Source organism: Aphelocoma coerulescens, chromosome 3 (assembly GCF_041296385.1).
Source record: "Aphelocoma coerulescens isolate FSJ_1873_10779 chromosome 3, UR_Acoe_1.0, whole genome shotgun sequence".
NCBI lineage: Eukaryota > Metazoa > Chordata > Aves > Passeriformes > Corvidae > Aphelocoma > Aphelocoma coerulescens.
The window spans coordinates 125,052,799-125,069,472 of record NC_091016.1 but is presented as its reverse complement, the minus strand read 5'-3'; positions in this window follow the sequence as shown (position 1 = coordinate 125,069,472).

Sequence of the window (16,674 nt, the reverse complement as noted above, 5' to 3'; positions counted from 1 at the left end):
CTGGCTCCAGCCAGGGACCAGCTGGATCCACGCTTTCCCTGGATCCAGGCCAGGGCCATCCTGGATCCTCACTGTCCCTCGGTCCAGCCAGGGACTATCCCTGATCAACGCTGCCCCTGGATCCAGACAGGGATCAGCTGGATCCACGCTTTCCCTGGATTCACCCCATCCATCCCTGGATCTGGACATGGATTTGGATATGGATGGCTCCGGTGCGGATTCCTTGTCCCGGCCCCTCGGGATCCATATCCTGTTTGTCACCAGCTCTTCCTCCCTCCCAAACCGCCGGAAAATTCCCATCCATCCCCAGCCTGACCGAAAATTCCCATCAATCCCTATCCCAACCCTCCAGCTTCTCCAACTCAAATCCCAGTTCCTTCCCTCTCTCCATGCCGGGAACCTTGATCTTCAGGATGGGAATCCCAATCTCCAGGATGGAAATCCTGATATCCAGGATGGAAATCCCGATCTCCAGGAAGGAAATCCCGATATCCAGGATGGAAATCCTGATATCCAGGATGGGAATCGCGATCTCCATGCTGGGAATCCCAATATCAAGGATGGGAATCCCGATCTCCAGGACAGAATCCTGACCTCCAGGATAGAAACCCTGATCTCCAGGATGGAAATCCCAATATCCAGGATGGGAATCCTGATCTCCAGGATGGGAATCCCGATCTCCAGGAAGGAAATCCCAATATCCAGGATGGGAATCCTGATCTCCAGGATGGGAATCCCAATATCCAGGATGGGAATCCCAATCTCCAGGATGGAACGGCTGGGATGGATCCGCAGGAACATCCCACTCCCAGCCCTGCCAGGTGCCAGCATTGGGATCCAGCTGGAGCCAGGAATTCCATTTGGCCTCTCCCTGTGTCCTCCGGGTGCCTCATTCCATGGCCGTGCTCCATGAATTATTTATTCCTGCCCGGAATATTCCCAAACCGGTGGGAGCATGCGTTGGTGGAGGGATGCCAGCAGCTGGAAAGTGGAAAATCCAAAATATCCAATAAAAAAGCAACACCTGAGGGAATTTTAAACACAATCCACAGGCACATCCTGCCAATGGCTTTTTCCCAGGCTGGAAACGGGAGGAAAATCCCAAAATTCCCCAGGAAGTGGGAGATGGAGATTCATAGCTGCTGCTGCTTCCTGATTCCCATGCTGGATTCCCTTCCCAGGGCATCCCTGCAGGACCTGGAGCCTCCTGTCCATGTCCCCAGTCCCAATTCTTGTTTGGATTCCTTTGGTTCTTCGGGATAAATCCATGTCTGGCCAGAAACCGGGAATGCGGGTCCGGAGCAGGCGAGCCCAGGGTGAGGCACCGGCTGCTCCCGCTCCGGCTCCTTGGGAAAGCCGAGATTCCAGCAGGGAAAGCCCATCCTCGGTGTCGTTATCCAGGACTGACTCATCCAAGGGCTCCGGGGTCGTTGTCCGGGCAACCGGGATTTGGGATTCTGGCGCTTCCTTCATTCCCGAAGCTTTTCCTTTATTTTTTTGCCTTTTTTTGCATCCTCGGTGATTCCCGGCATTGGCCCGGCTGGGATGAGACATTCCCACCCACACATCCTCCGGCAGCCGGCTGGAGCTGGGATCTTCCCACCTGCCCACTCCTTCCAGGGAAAGCTGCTCTCTCCAAGGGGGAATTCCAGGTGGGATTTGCTGTTTCTGTGGGCGAGGAAAAGCTGGGTTCTCCCAAATTTATCCAAGTTTTCCCTCTGTTTCTCCCCTTTCCTCCCTCACGGAGACCAGCAGGGAATGGAATCTGGGATCTCTGGGCGTGCAATCATGGAATCAGAGCTGTTTGGGCTGGAAAAATCCTCTGGAGTTTTTTCCAACCTCTCCCGCAGCGCTGCCAGGGCCACCCCACACCCACGTCCCCAGGGGCCACATCCACAGGGATTTAAATCCCACCTGGAATGGCGACTCCAGCCCTGCCCTGGACAGCTGTGCCAGGGCTGGAAAACCCTTTCCAGGCAGGAATTGTTCCCAAAATCCAACTGAAACTTCCCGTGGTGATCCCTGAGGCCATTTCCTCAAGGAGCAAGGGATATTCCCCCTCTGGTGCTCCAAAAATTCCAGAAGGGCTCTGTCGCATTCCAGGATAACAACAGGGATTTGTCACCTCCAGCCCCACACAGTCCCAAACTTCTCGGGGTCTGGGATCTTCTGGAATCCTTCCCTGGGAGGGTGGGGAGGGGCTGGGCTGGAATTCCCAGAGGAGCCGGGGCTGCCCCTGGATCCCTGAGAGTATCCAAGGCCAGGCTGGAGCAGCCTTGGATCGTGGAAGTGTCGGGCTTGGAAGGGGATTGGGTTCAGGGTCCCTTCCCACCCAAACCACGCTGGAATTCCATGAAATCCTGAGGTCTGGAGGGGACTTTTTTAGGATCTTTGCTCGGCAGGCTCCTGGTGCCTCCAGCACGCTCATCCCTCCTGGGGATGCTGGGGTGGGGATGGATTTGGGGCTGGATGCATCCAAGCGTGTTCCGTGCTCCCCTGGGACCCCGGGAATGGTTTGATGGAGGCAGGAAAAAATCCCAGAGAGGGCTCGGCTCCAGGAGGACCTTCCAGCGCCCTTCCCACTCACTCCAGGAGGGCCCTTCCCAGCCCCACGTTGTCCCTTAGGCACGAAAATCCTGGGATTTGGAAGCATCTCCCGTGTTCCCGATGCTGCCGTTCCCCGTCTCCTTCCATCCTCATGGAAAACCATCCTCGGGATCCAGGGGATTCCACAGCTTGGGAGCTGCTTTTCCTTCTTCCGCAGTTCCTGGAGAGCAGGATGGGACATTCCAAGGGATCATCAGGGATTGGGGGTCAAGAGCAAGGATTGGGATGATCCCTCCCTGTCCCATGGAGGGGACAAGGACACCGGCAAGGTCCTTGTGGTGTTCCCATCGATCCGGAGGAGCCAGAGAGCCTCATCTGTGACCACAGCCCGGCTCCGAGGGCTTGGAAGCGGAAAACATCAATACTGGAATGTTCCCAATGGCAGCGCTTCCCTTCCCAAGGTCACGGACATCGCCCGGGGACAACGGAGCGTCCCCAAGTGCCACAATCACCTCCTTTTTCCCAAAAAACCACCCCCTGAACTCCTGGAGATCTGGGATCTGCCCCGTCCAGCTGGATGGTTTGGGGAAGGGGGATGTGGTGGGATGGGAATTCCCAGATTCCCATCGTGGAGCATCAGGGAAGAGCTGCCAGGGAAGAGCCGCCACGTCCCGCCATGGTGACAATTCCAGGATTCGGGGCTGGGAAAATCCTGCTGGGAAATGTTTTGGAGATGGGGTTCAGCTTCAGGAGCAGCGGAGAAGGCAGGGAAAGGCAGTGAGGAAAATCCATGGAAAAAGCCTCTCCCAGAGGCCTCATGCAGCAGGATCAGCCATTCCTGCCTGGAGAAGCATGGACAGAAATGTGGGAGAATCCAGCGGGGACAGTGGGAAGTGTCCCTGCCCATGGCATGGGACTGGAGGGGCTTTGAGAGCCCTTCCCACCCAAAATTCCAGGATTCCATCAGGGAAGAACCTTGATAAAGCAGCTTGATCCAGGAAAAGGAGGGACAGAGCCTGGAATTTGCCCCTGGAGCCTCTTCGAGCTCATTCCCAGCAGGAATTCCATCTGCACCGGAGGGAAGATCCCTAAGATTTGACTGGAAGAGCCTTGGCCAGGAATCTCCCCACGGCTGCTCCATCCCGGCACCATTCCCTGGATTCAGGTGATGTCCGGGAGATTCCCGCTGTCCCGAGGCCGGGATCGTTATCCCATTCCAGCCCTCCTCTGGCTGCTCCCGGCGGGATTTGTAACCGTGGGAAGCAGCCACAACATTCCTGGGAAGGGCAGGGAACACAGGGAACAGCTCCGGATCCCGTTTTCCCGGCTGTGGATCTGGGCTGGTGCCGTTGGGTCGGGTTGAGGAGGTGGCAGATCTGGGAACGCAGCGGATCCGGGAACGCTCCGTTCCCTCCTTCCCTGTCAGGGTTGATTTGTGCTGGAAATTGGATTTTCCCTGATTTCCTCCCTCCCTGTCACATCCAGTGGCTTTTCCAGCCTTGCTCCCGGGGTTTTTGTGTCCTGGTTCCAGCAGCTCCCGGGGACAGCTCCGAGCTCGGCCTCCTTCCAGCCTCAGATTCCTCACACTCCGGGATGTTCCCGGATCCCGGCTCACCAAGGCCTTTGCTTCCAGCGATTTTCCAGGAAAATCCGACTTGCAGGAGCAGCTGGGGGGGGGTTGGAATTGGTTCTGTGGCGAGAAGAGGCAGGGCCAGGCTGATCCTGCTTCTTCCAGCAGGGAAAAACAGGGAATGGGAAGAGATTCTGCCTGTGTCCTGGTGGCCGGCAAAATTCCAGGCTCGGAATGCAGGAAAGGAGGGGAAAGTTCGGGGAAAATTTTCTGGAAGGAAAAACAAGGTCAGGGAAGGGAATCCAAGGCCAGGGAAGGAACATTTCCATGGACAGGTTACCCAGGATTCCTGAGGGATGCAAATCCCAATTTTCCATCCCCTCTCCCTCCACAGATCCCCCTGGGAAGCAGAATTCCGAGCCCTGGGATGGGATGTGTTGGGACTAAGCCAAATCCCTCAGGATTCCCAGGGAATCTGAGGCTGCCCCATCCCCGGAAGTTTTCCAGGCCAGGCTTCCAGGGGCTTGGAGCAACCTGGGATCATGGGAGGTGTCCCTGCCCATGGAATGGGGTGGGATTTCCGGTCCCTTCCCACACAAACCATTCCATGATTCCAGGACTGGAAATTCCCATGTGAACAACCTCTCGTGGTTTTCCAGACTCCAGGCAATTCCCAAACCTTGGTGTCCAGATCCATCTGAGGAACTTTGGGATTCCAGGCCATCCCAGAGGGATGGAGGAGTGGCAAAGGATTAATGGGATAGCCATGACATTCCAGGCCTGTCACGGAATTCGGGAACATCCTAAAGTTACCCTGACACCAATTCCCGGACACCCGGATCCCAGCCTGGGATCACCCCGGAGCGTCCCCCAGAATTCAGGATATTTGGTGATGCCCTGACCCTCTGGAAGTGATCCCTGGAGAGCTCCAGCTCCCAGCTGGAATGCAGGCAGGATCCCTGGGAATCCACAGCCACTTCCAGGTGCTGGAAACCAGCAGAGGGAAGAGCAAAAAGACTCTGGAAAACGGGAAAAATTCCCAAGTGGCTCCTAGTGGGCAATTCCAGCTTGCCTTGGATTTGCTCGGAGCCACAGGGATCCGGAGCCCATCCCTCATCCCGTGTTTCCAGGGATCACGGTTTGCGTTTTAACTGGGAGCTTTCCCTCTGGAAAACGACTCTGCTTCCCTCGTTTCCTTGGATAATCCCCTTTTCCTTCATTTTCCCCCATTTTTTTAAGGAAAACCAATCCCAACACTGGCTCTCGATCCTGTTGTGATTCCCAGGCCCATCCCTGAGCAGGACAAGGAATTCCAGCTCCCAATTCCAGAATTCCCTGGCTGGGACTCACCTGGGCTGCTTCCCCCCATCCTGCTTGGAATACAAATCCCAGGAGTGCCCCTGGATGCCATGCCTGGTTTTTGGCTGGAATTCTCCGGCCTGTGCCCGTTGGACACTCGGAGTCGCTCTCATCTCCTTTTCCAGGCTTTTTCCCAGGGATTCTGTGCAATCCTTGGCTGCCGGAGCACGGAGGGAGCGGTGCCAAGGCCTGGCCCTGTGCCCGGTTTTGGGGAAAAAAAGGTGGATCGGGGCTTTGCCCTTTGTTCCCGGGAATTCTGGACCCGGAGCGGCTGAGGCAGGGCCCAGAGCAGGGAACGGGGAGGGAACTCATGGAGCTGGGGTGGGAAAAGGGACGGGATTCAGGTCACGGCATCCCATGGAGGAGCCAGCTGGGAATGGGAAAGGGCCGGATCCAGCTCTGCCGGGGGCTGAGATCCCGGGACACAGAGTCCAAAGGCGGAGGGAAGCAGTGGGAGGCGGGTCTGGGCTGGAGAGGGATAACCTGGGATGGGAAGGGAAAAACAGGGAATTTATCAGAGCATGGAGTCATCGGATCATGGAATGGTTCGGGTGGGAAGGGACCTTAAATCCCATCCCGTTCCAACCCCGACACCTGCCACGATCCCAGGGGGGATCCGACCTTTCCTCGCACACTCCCAGGGATCCAGGGATTCTCTGTGAATTCCAGCCCAGCCCCTCCCCACCCTCCCAGCCAGTAATTCCTTCCCAAGATCCCACCCCAAGCTCCCCTTTCCCACTGGGAAGCCATTCCCTGCCTCCTGCCCCTCCAGACCTTTCCCAAATCCCAGCTCTCCTGGAGCTCCTTTAGGCTCGGGAAGCAGCTCCGAGGCTTCCCTGGATCCTTCCCTTCTCCTGCTGGACATTCCCAGCTCTCCCAGCCTGGAGAGCTCCAATCCTTTCCTCCTTCCCAGCACCCTTGGCATGAGCTGATCCCGGTGCCGATCCATGGCCAAGGACTGGGATCCCGGCAGAGCTGATCCCTGCGCATCCTTGGAAATGCTGCTCCCCATTTCAGCCGCTTCCCAAGGGGAATTCCTTGGACGCTCTGGGGATGGGGAAGAGGAATTCTGCCCTCTGGAAGCACCACCTGGGCTCTCCTCCTTCCCAGGAGCTGTGATTCCTGCTGGGAATTCCCGGTGCTCCACAGAAGGTCCCGCTGCTCCAATGAGCATCCAAACGTCCCATGAGGATCCAGCTCCCCATCCCAAGGCTCTTTCCCTGCCCTGGAGCTCGTTCCATGGGTTTTGCTCCCGGAATTCCCATAGAAAAGCCTTCCATGGCCTGAGCCAGCCTGGCAGGGGCAGGGATCAGTTGGGAAAACTCGGGAAAGGGTCCCAAAATCCCAGGTGGTTTTGAGAACAAAGGGAATGATTTGGGAAATGGGATCCAAATCCTCATCTCCACAAGGACGGAATTCCTGCTGCATTTGCAGGAAGGAAGAGGCAAATCCTTCTTTTTCCCCACTTCCCTGGCAGTGGTCAGGCAACTCCTGGGAATTCAGAGATCCTGCTGGGATCGCTGCTTTTCCAGAGGCATGGGAAAGAGCATCCGGCTCGTCCCGTTTTCCTGGCAATTTCCCACATTCCCACCCTCCCCCTTCCCTCCTCTATCCCATTCCCTCGTCACTCCCACATCCGGGATGAGCTCCCTGGGCTGATCCCACTGGGATCATCCATGGGAGGAGTTGCTAGAATCTCGGGGTGGCACAGGAGGAGATCCCACCAGCAAATCCCAGTCTGGAATTCCGGAGGGATCCCAGATTCCCTCAGCATCCTCTTCCCTGCAAACCAACCCGAGCCAGAATTCCTCTGGGTATTCCCTTGCATTCCCAGGCTGGAAAAGGTTGGAAAAGACCTCCAGGACCAGCAAATCCAACCTCTGACCAAATCCCACCAAATCCCTATGGAAAAGTGCCACATCCACTCGTTTTTTAAACAATTCCAGGGATTCTGACCCCACCATTCCAATGTTCATTCCCTCTTCCAGCAGAGAAATATTCCCGAATATCCAACCTGAACTTCCCTGCCACGACCTGAGGCCCTTTCCCTGTGTCCTGAGTTTGGCTGGAGCCACCCCTGTGGATCCCGCAGCATTCCTGGTGCTTCCCACAGAGTATTCCCAAAGCTCAGGGATCTCTCCCGATGCCTCCTGGGCTGATCCCGGCTCCAGGAGGTGCCGGAGCCGCTGCCCTTGGCTCGGGAATGGATCTTGGCACCGCTCCCGGCTCAGCTTGGCCTCGGCCAGTCCCAAATCCCGGGAGTTTTTCCAGCTTCCCAGGATTTACGTCAGCCTGGCATGGCCTGGAACAGCTCCCTGGCACTGGGAAGAGCGGGGACAGAGGGGGAGAGGTGGGAATGGGGGCAGATCCCAAAGCATCCCCAGGTTTCCATAAATCCCAACTATTTCAGGGAGTGCTGCTCTGTTAGAGGTCCTGGAGGGGGAGGAGGTGGTGGAATTGTGGAATCCTGGGATGGTTTGGGTGGGAAGGGACCTGAAATCCCATCCAATTCCATGGGCAGGGACATCTCCCACATTCTCAGATCGCTCCAGCCTGGCCTTGGACACTTCCAGGGATCCAGGGGCAGCCTCAAATTCCCTGGGAAGTCCATCCCAGCCTTTCCCCACCCTCCCAGGGAAGGATTCCTTCCTGATATCCCAGCAAAATATCCAATCCCAGGTCCTCCAGGGATTCCCGGCATGGCTCCCCCATCCCGAGCCAGCGCAAGGATCGGCACCCCCCAGATCCCAGTTTGGAAGCGCCTCTCCCACAGGGAATGACCATTCCAAGCCCAGGCTGTGCCTCCTGCTCTCCCAGCCGGGATATTCCCGGCTCCATCCCACCCTGGGATCAGGGCTGGTGCCGTGGGAAGGGAAGATCCAGGTGGGAATAGGGCAGGACACACCTCCATTTATTTCCTGGGATTTTGGGACCCTTTCCCGAGTTTTCCCAACTGATCCCTGCCCCTGCCAGGCTGGCTCAGGCCATGGAGGACTTTTCTATGGGAATTCCAGGAGCAAAACCCACGGAACGAGCTCCAGGGCAGGGAAGGAGCCTTGGGATGGGGAGCTGGATCCTCATGGGATGTTTGGATGCTCATTGGAGCAGTGGGACGTTCTGTGGAGCACCGGGAATTCCCAGCAGGAATCACAGCTCCTGGGAAGGAGGAGAGCCCAGGTGGTGCTTCCAGAGGGCAGAATTCCTCTTCCCCATCCCCAGAGCGTCCAAGGAATTCCCCTTGGGAAGCGGCTGAAATGGGGAGCAGCATTTCCAAGGATGCGCAGGGATCAGCTCTGCCGGGATCCCAGTCCTTGGCCATGGATCGGCACCAGGATCAGCTCATGCCAAGGGTGCTGGGAAGGAGGAAAGGATTGGAGCTCTCCAGGCTGGGAGAGCTGGGAATGTCCAGCAGGAGAAGGGAAGGATCCAGGGAAGCCTCGGAGCCCCTTCCCAAGCCTAAAGGAGCTCCAGGAGAGCTGGGATTTGGGATTTGGGCTGGAGGGGCAGGAGGCAGGGAATGGCTTCCCAGTGGGAAAGGGGAGCTTGGGCTGGGATGTTGGGGAGGAATTACTGGCTGGGAGGGTGGGGAGGGGCTGGGCTGGAATTCGCAGAGAATCCCTGGATCCCTGGGAGTGTGCAAGGAAAGGTCGGATCCCCCCTGGGATCGTGGCAGGTGTCGGGGTTGGAATGGGATGATCCTTAAGGTCCCTTCCCACCCAAACCTATTTTGATCCCGAAATCCTCGCTGTGCTGCTGCTGGGAATTCCGCATCCACTCAGCCAAGGGAAAACATTCCTCCCCTCTCCCGGTTATCTCCTGGAGGCAGAGCTCTCCCTCCAAAGGCCGTGTCCCTAAAAATCGGGAAAAATGCCGGATTTTCCTTGTTTTGACTGCGCGGCTCCGTGTTTACATCGCTGCGGCTGTCTCAGCATTCCTGGCTCCGGCTTTTTGGGATGGCGAAAGGATGTGCTGGGGGTGAATCCCAACTCCCACTCCTCTGGTGGCTCCCGGCTTTCTGAAGCTCCGAGCCCGGCAGGTCCTAAAAAAGCAGTCGGGGAAGAGAATTCCTGATGAGCCGGAGCTTCCAATGGATGTGGAGCTCTCCAGGAGGGAAAAACCCCTGGAAAACGCAGGGTTTTGTAGCTGCTTCTCCCGGCACCTCTGGATCCAAAATTCCCACAGAAGCAGGGTTGGGAACGTCCTGTGGGATCGGATCTTGTAGGAATGCTGGAATTAAGGGGTTTTTTTCCCAGGAATAAATGGTTTCCCTGGCAAATTATTTTTAAAAATGGATTATTCCATCCCTGAATTCTTCATCCATGGGGTCTCCTTATCCCTGGGAGCCTTGGGAAGACCCTGTTCCCATAAAAACATCGGAGCAAGGATCCATGGGGTGGATTTGATCCCTCCTGGGTTTCATCCAAGCCAGCTCTGCTCCCTTTTCCCTGGAAAACAGCTCAGGAAGGGCCGGAATCTGGCATCCTTCGGGGCAGGGACTCTCCCGGAGCATGCAGGGATGGGGGCTGGGAAGGAATTCCCAGCAGGAATCCAGGGCTCTTTTTGGGACAGGATTTGCTGTGGGGACATGGAGGATCTGGGATCTGGGATTATTCCCACCCCTCTTCCCTCAGAGATTCCCCCCATGCGCTTCCAGGATGTTCTCCAGCTTTCCAGAGATCCCAAGGCCTGCGTTCCCAGCATTCCATAGGATTGGGAGCAGGATCGCCCTCCCTGGCTCCTGCTCCTGCTCTGGGCCAAATTCCCACTGGGATCCACAGGATCAAACTCTGAGGGAAATCTGGGATGAAGCCTCTTTGCCGAGATTCCCACGGGGATGTGGATATTTGGGATATCCATGGATGCTGGAATTGTCCGGACAGGGGTCGGGATGTTCTGCTCCACTCCCGCTCTGGAGCTGTCCCTGCTCTCCAGGAAAACCCTGGAGCAGGTGGATCCTTGTCAGTGCTGCTGACAGGAAATCCCTTTTCCCTTTAATTCCAAGGATCATCCCTAAGATCCGGGGTCACAGATTCCCTTTCCAGCCGAAGAATCCAAGTTTCCTTCCAGCTGATTTTTGGGAGCACAGCACACCTGGCATTTTGGGGATGTTCCAGAACTTTGCTGCTGCTTCATCCATGTTATTCCGACAGCTCGGAACGGAGAAATCCAGGCCCCAAATGACCCGGAGTGAGAATTCCCAGGATCTGCTGCCTCCAGCCCCGGGGTTGGGAAGTTTTGGTGAGGCTCCCCCAAATCCTGTGTGCTCAGGGAATGCTGCTCCTGGAAAAAAAAATGAGGGAAAAGCAAACAAACATCCCCAGGAATGATAAAAACCCTGATCCCAGCCCTGCTCCCGTCTCCGGGGCCGGGACCGGAGCTCGGTGTTCCCGATGTGGGAATATTCCAGCGCTCCGAGGTATTTATAGCATCCAGCTCATGAGTTTTTAATTAAAATTCCATTTCCTTGTGCTCCAGATGGCACGGACAACCAGCTCCGTGTTTTCCTTGGGTTTTGTCGGGATCACGCGGCTCCGGCCAGGATGGGGTCATTTGGGAGGGCGTTTTTTGGGATAGGGGGGTTCTCGTGCCCTGGATTGGCATTCCCGGTTGGATTTGGGGGCTGGAAGGGTGGAGGGGCAGCTGCTCCCGGCCCAGAAGTGTCAGATCCGCAGGAATCGCATCCATCCCAAGGGAAGGGAGGGTGGGAAGGGCTCCGCGTCAGGAAAAATCACATCAGGAAAAGCAAAGCTTTCACCGGAGCTAAATTGGGACGGCTGCAGAGGGAACAGCAGGAACAGAGGGAACAGCGGCAACAGTGAGGCCGGGATGGATCCCAGTTTCCTCCCTGGGATGGGGACATCCCAATGTCCCACTGGGATGAGCAGCTGGGATGCAGGAGGGATTTCCATGGATGATTTTCTGGCTGGAAAAGGGGGATGCTCCCTTTCCCGCCCCATTCCTGCAGCACCTGGAGATCCCAGGAGCTGGGAGCAGCTTCCCAGGGTCCATGGACCCCCTCTCCAAAACCTGGGAAGTGACTCCTCCAAATAATGACTTTTTGAGTTCTGGGAAAATTCCCAGTTCCTGGAGCTGGTGCTGCTGGGATGGAGGAAAAGCAAATTCCCAGCTCAGGGGATTCCCAACCTGCAGAGCTGCTCCAGCCTGGGATCCAACATCCCGAGGACATGGAGCTGCTGGAGCGAGGCCAGAGGAGGCCACGGAGCTGCTCCGAGGGCTGGGAGAGCTGGGAATGTCCAGCAGGAGAAGGGAAGGATCCAGGGAATCCTTGGAGCCCCTTCCTGAGCCTAAAGGAGCTCCAGGAGAGCTGGGATTTGGGATTTGGGCTGGAGGGGCAGGAGGCAGGGAATGGCTTCCCAGTGGGAAAGGAGAGCTTGGGGTGGGATGTTGGGAAGGAATTCCTGACTGGGAGGGTGGGGAGGGGCTGGGCTGGAATTGCCAGAGCAGCTGTGGCTGCCCCTGGATCCCTGGGAGCATCCAAGGCCAGGCTGGATGGGGTTTGGAGCAACTCATCCCATCCCATCCCATCCCATCCCATCCCATCCCATCCCATCCCATCCCATCCCATCCCATCCCATCCCATCCCACCCTGAAGGCTCTCCCAGCCCACCCAAGCTCCGTTTTCCCGAGGGAGGAGTCTCTCAGAAATTCCCTGGATACCCGGAAAGGCGGGAGGATCCCAGTCTGTGTCCTGTTCCATCAGTGCCCATTCCCATGTGGGATATCCCGGGATTCCCAGCTGCCGGCACCCCCGGATCCCTGCCCTGGGAGAAGGGATCCATCGGAGCAGCTGCCTCGGGATCCCGGGAGCAAGGATCACCTCCACAAGGCCCTTTCCTCCGGCCAATCCCCAAACCCAACCTGAACCCCTGGATCGCAATTCCAGAGCTCCCGTCCGACCCCCTCAGTCCCATTCCCAGCATGGGCTGGGAGCTCGTCCCAGAATCCTCGTGCGGAGATGGGATAACAGGGAATTCCCAGTGCTCTCCATTCCCAGCTTTCCACTCCCAAAACCTCTCCCAGGGCAGTGACGGAAAAAAAATTCCCGCAGGATCTTCCCGAGGGGGTCGGGAATGGCTGACCCAGGACACGGAGCCGACCCATGGCCTTGGAACGCCGGGAAGCTGCAGGAACGTCGTCAGCCGATCCCGTGGGAATCGCCGGCTGCCGGGGCTGAAATCCATTAGGATCCCGCAAAGACGAAACTGAAGCTTTTTGGGAATGACTCGGCAGCGCCAGCGGAAGAGCGGGAGCACTTTGGGCTTTTTAGGAGCAATTTTGGGCGGATTTTTTTCCTTTTTTTTTCCTTTTAATTCCTTTTATTTTTGGCAGCGGGGAGGGAGCGAAGGGCCCGGCCGGAGCCCGGATCCATTTGTGGTTTTCCAGAGGCAGCAGGGGCCGGAGGCTGGGAGCCTCCAGAGCCCAGGGAATGACTCATGTCGGGAATGGGGAGCGGGGACGGGGAACGGGAGAGGGGAACTGGGATGGGGAAGGTGGAACTGGGATTGGGAGATGGGAAATGGGAGGGGGGAGATGGGAAATGGGATGGGGAGATGGGAAATGGGATGGGGAGGGGGAAATGGGATGGGGAGATGGGAACTGGGATAGGGAGATGGGAAATGGGATGGGGAGATGGGAAATGGGATGGGGGAGATGGGAAATGGGATGGAGGAGCAGGGAGCTGGGATGGGGAGAGGGAACTGGGATGGGGAGATGGGAAATGGGATGGGGATGGGGAAATGGGATGGGGAGGGGGAAATGGGATGGGGAGATGGGAAATGGGATGGGGAGGGGGAAATGGGATGGAGGAGCAGGGAGCTAGGATGGGGAGGTGGGAACTGGGATGGGGACAGGGAACTGGGATGGAGGAGAAGGGAAATGGGATGGAGGAGCAGGGAGCTGGGATGGGGAGATGGGAACTGGGATGGGGAGAGGGAACTGGGATGGAGGAGCAGGGAGCTAGGATGGGGAGGTGGGAACTGGGATGGGGACAGGGAACTGGGATGGAGGAGAAGGGAACTGGGATGGAGGAACAGGAAATGGGATAAAGGAGCAGGAACTGGGATGAAGGCTGCTCCAAACCCCACCTGCACCTGGCATGGGAGCAGGGATCCCTGTTCGCACCTCTGGGATGGGATCTGGTGTTCCCGGTGTGGGGCTGAGGGAGCAGGGATCCCTGTTCCCACCCCAAAAATCCCCGGAGCAGCAGAGGAGCTGCGGGAGCCGGGAGCACTGGGATCCCCCTGGGACTCAGCAGGGAGCAGAATTCTTGGCAATAAAGATCCCTGGATACTTCCCAGCAGGAGTTTCTCCACCTTTTCCCGGTTCCCGGGGACGCGGCAGCTGCCACCACAGCTTGTGTTGGATCCGGCTGCTCCCGGCTTGGCTCGGGATGGAGCTGGGAAAGCGGGAACAGCCTGGCAGCCACAGCATCCCGGGAATCACATCCCAACCATCCCATGATCCGCAGCATCCCGGGAATCACATCCCCACCATCCCCAGAGCATCCCGGGAATCACATCCCAACCATCCCATGATCCGCAGCATCCCGGGAATCACATCCCAACCATCCCAACAGCCACAGCATCCCGGGAATCACATCCCAACCATCCCATGATCCGCAGCATCCCGGGAATCACATCCCAACCATCCCCAGAGCATCCCGGGAATCACATCCCAACCATCCCATGATCCACAGCATCCTGGGAATCACATCCCAACCATCCCCAGAGCATCCCGGGAATCACATCCCAACCATCCCATGATCCACAGCATCCTGGGAATCACATCCCAACCATCCCATGATCCGCAGCACCCCATAGCCCACAGCACCCCACGAGCTGCAGCACCCACCAGATACAGCAACCCCATAACCCAGCACCCCATAGCCCACAGCACCCCATAACCCCACAGCACCCCATAACCCACAGCACCCCATAACCCAGCACCCCATAGCCCACACCACCCCATAACCCACAGCACCCCATAACCCACACGATCCCATTAACCCCACACCCCATAACCCACAGCACCCCATAACCCACAGCACCCCATAACCCACACCACCCCATTAACCCCACACTCCATTAACCCACAGCACCCCATACCATAACCCAGCACCCCATTAACCCCACACCCCATAACCCAGCACCCCATAACCCACAGCACCCCAAAATCCCACACCCCATAGCCCACAGCACCCCATAACCCACAGCACCCCATAACCCACAGCACCCCATAACCCCACACCCCATTAACCCACAGCACCCCATAGCCCACAGCACCCCATAACCCACACCACCCCATAACCCACACCACTCCATTAACCCACACCACCCCATTAACCCCACACCCCATTAACCCACAGCACCCCATAACCCACACCACCCCATAACCCCACACCCCATAACCCACAGCACCCCATTAACCCACAGCACCCCATAACCCACAGTACCCCATAACCCCACACCCCATTAACCCCACACCCCATAACCCCACACCCCATAACCCCCAGCACCCCATAACCCCCCATGCTCCCCATCCCCCCCGCCCTCATTCCCGGTGCCCAGGCCCTGCCAGGGCTGCTGGGAATTCCCTCTCCGGCTGCAATTCCCAACTGGGGAGCCCCGGGATCCCCCTCACCCAGCTGGGAGCAGCCCTGGGGGGCCCTGGGTGGCCCAGTCCCAGTGACCCCACTGACCCCACTGACCCCACTGACCCCAGTGACACCCAGGGCCTGTCCTTCTCCCCATCCCAGTGATCCCAGTGATCCCAGTGACACCTGGAGCCTGTCCCTGTCCCTGTCCCAGTGACACCCTGGGTCTGTCCCTGTCCCCATCCCAGTGACCCCACTGACCCCAGTGACACCCAGGGCCTGTCCCAGTGTCCCCATCCCAATGATCCCAGTGATCCCAGTGATCCCAGTGACACCCTGGGCCTGTCCCAGTGATCCCAGTGACCCCAGTGACACCCAGGGCCTGTCCATCTCCCCATCCCAGTGACACCCGGGGCCTGTTCCAGTGACCCCAGTGACCCCAGTGACACCCGGGGCCTGTCCCAGTGACCCCACTGACCCCAGTGACACTCAGGGCCTGTCCCAGTGACCCCAGTGACACCCGGGGCCTGTCCCAGTGATCCCAGTGACCCCAGTGACACTCAGGGCCTGTCCCAGTGACCCCAGTGACACCCAGGGCCTGTCCCAGTGTCCCCATCCTAATGATCCCAGTGATCCCAGTGACCCCAGTGACACCCTGGGCCTGTCCATCTCCCCATCCCAGTGACACCCGGGGCCTGTCCCAGTGACCCCAGTGACACCCAGGGCCTGTCCCAGTGACCCCAGTGACACCCAGCGCCTGTCCCAGTGATCCCAGTGACACCTGGGGCCTGTCCCAGTGATCCCAGTGACCCCAGTGACACTCAGGGCCTGTCCATCTCCCCATCCCAGTGACACCCAGCGCCTGTCCCAGTGATCCCAGTGACACCCAGGGCCTGTCCCTCTCCCCATCCCAGTGATCCCAGTGACACCCGGGCTCTGTCCCTGTCCCCATCCACGTCACCCCAGTGACACCCGGGGCCTGTCCCAGTAACCCCACTGACCCCAGTGACACCCAGGGCCTGTCCCAGTGTCCCCATCCCAATGATCCCAGTGATCCCAGTGATCCCAGTGACACCCTGGGCCTGTCCCAGTGATCCCAGTGACCCCAGTGACACTCAGGGCCTGTCCCAGTGACCCCAGTGACACCCGGGGCCTGTCCCAGTGTCCCCATCCTAATGATCCCAGTGATCCCAGTGATCCCAGTGACACCCAGGGCCTGTCCATCTCCCCATCCCAGTGACACCCGGGGCCTGTCCCAGTGACCCCAGTGACACCCAGTGCCTGTCCCAGTGATCCCAGTGACCCCAGTGACACTCAGGGCCTGTCCCTCTCCCCATCCCAGTGACACCCAGCGCCTGTCCCAGTGATCCCAGTGACACCCAGGACCTGTCCCTCTCCCCATCCCAGTGATCCCAGTGACACCCGGGCTCTGTCCCTGTCCCCATCCATGTCACCCCAGTGACACCCGGGGCCTGTCCCAGTGACCCCACTGACCCCAGTGACACCCAGGGCCTGTCCCAGTGTCCCCATCCTAATGATCCCAGTGATCCCAGTGACACCCAGGGCCTGTCCCTCTCCCCATCCC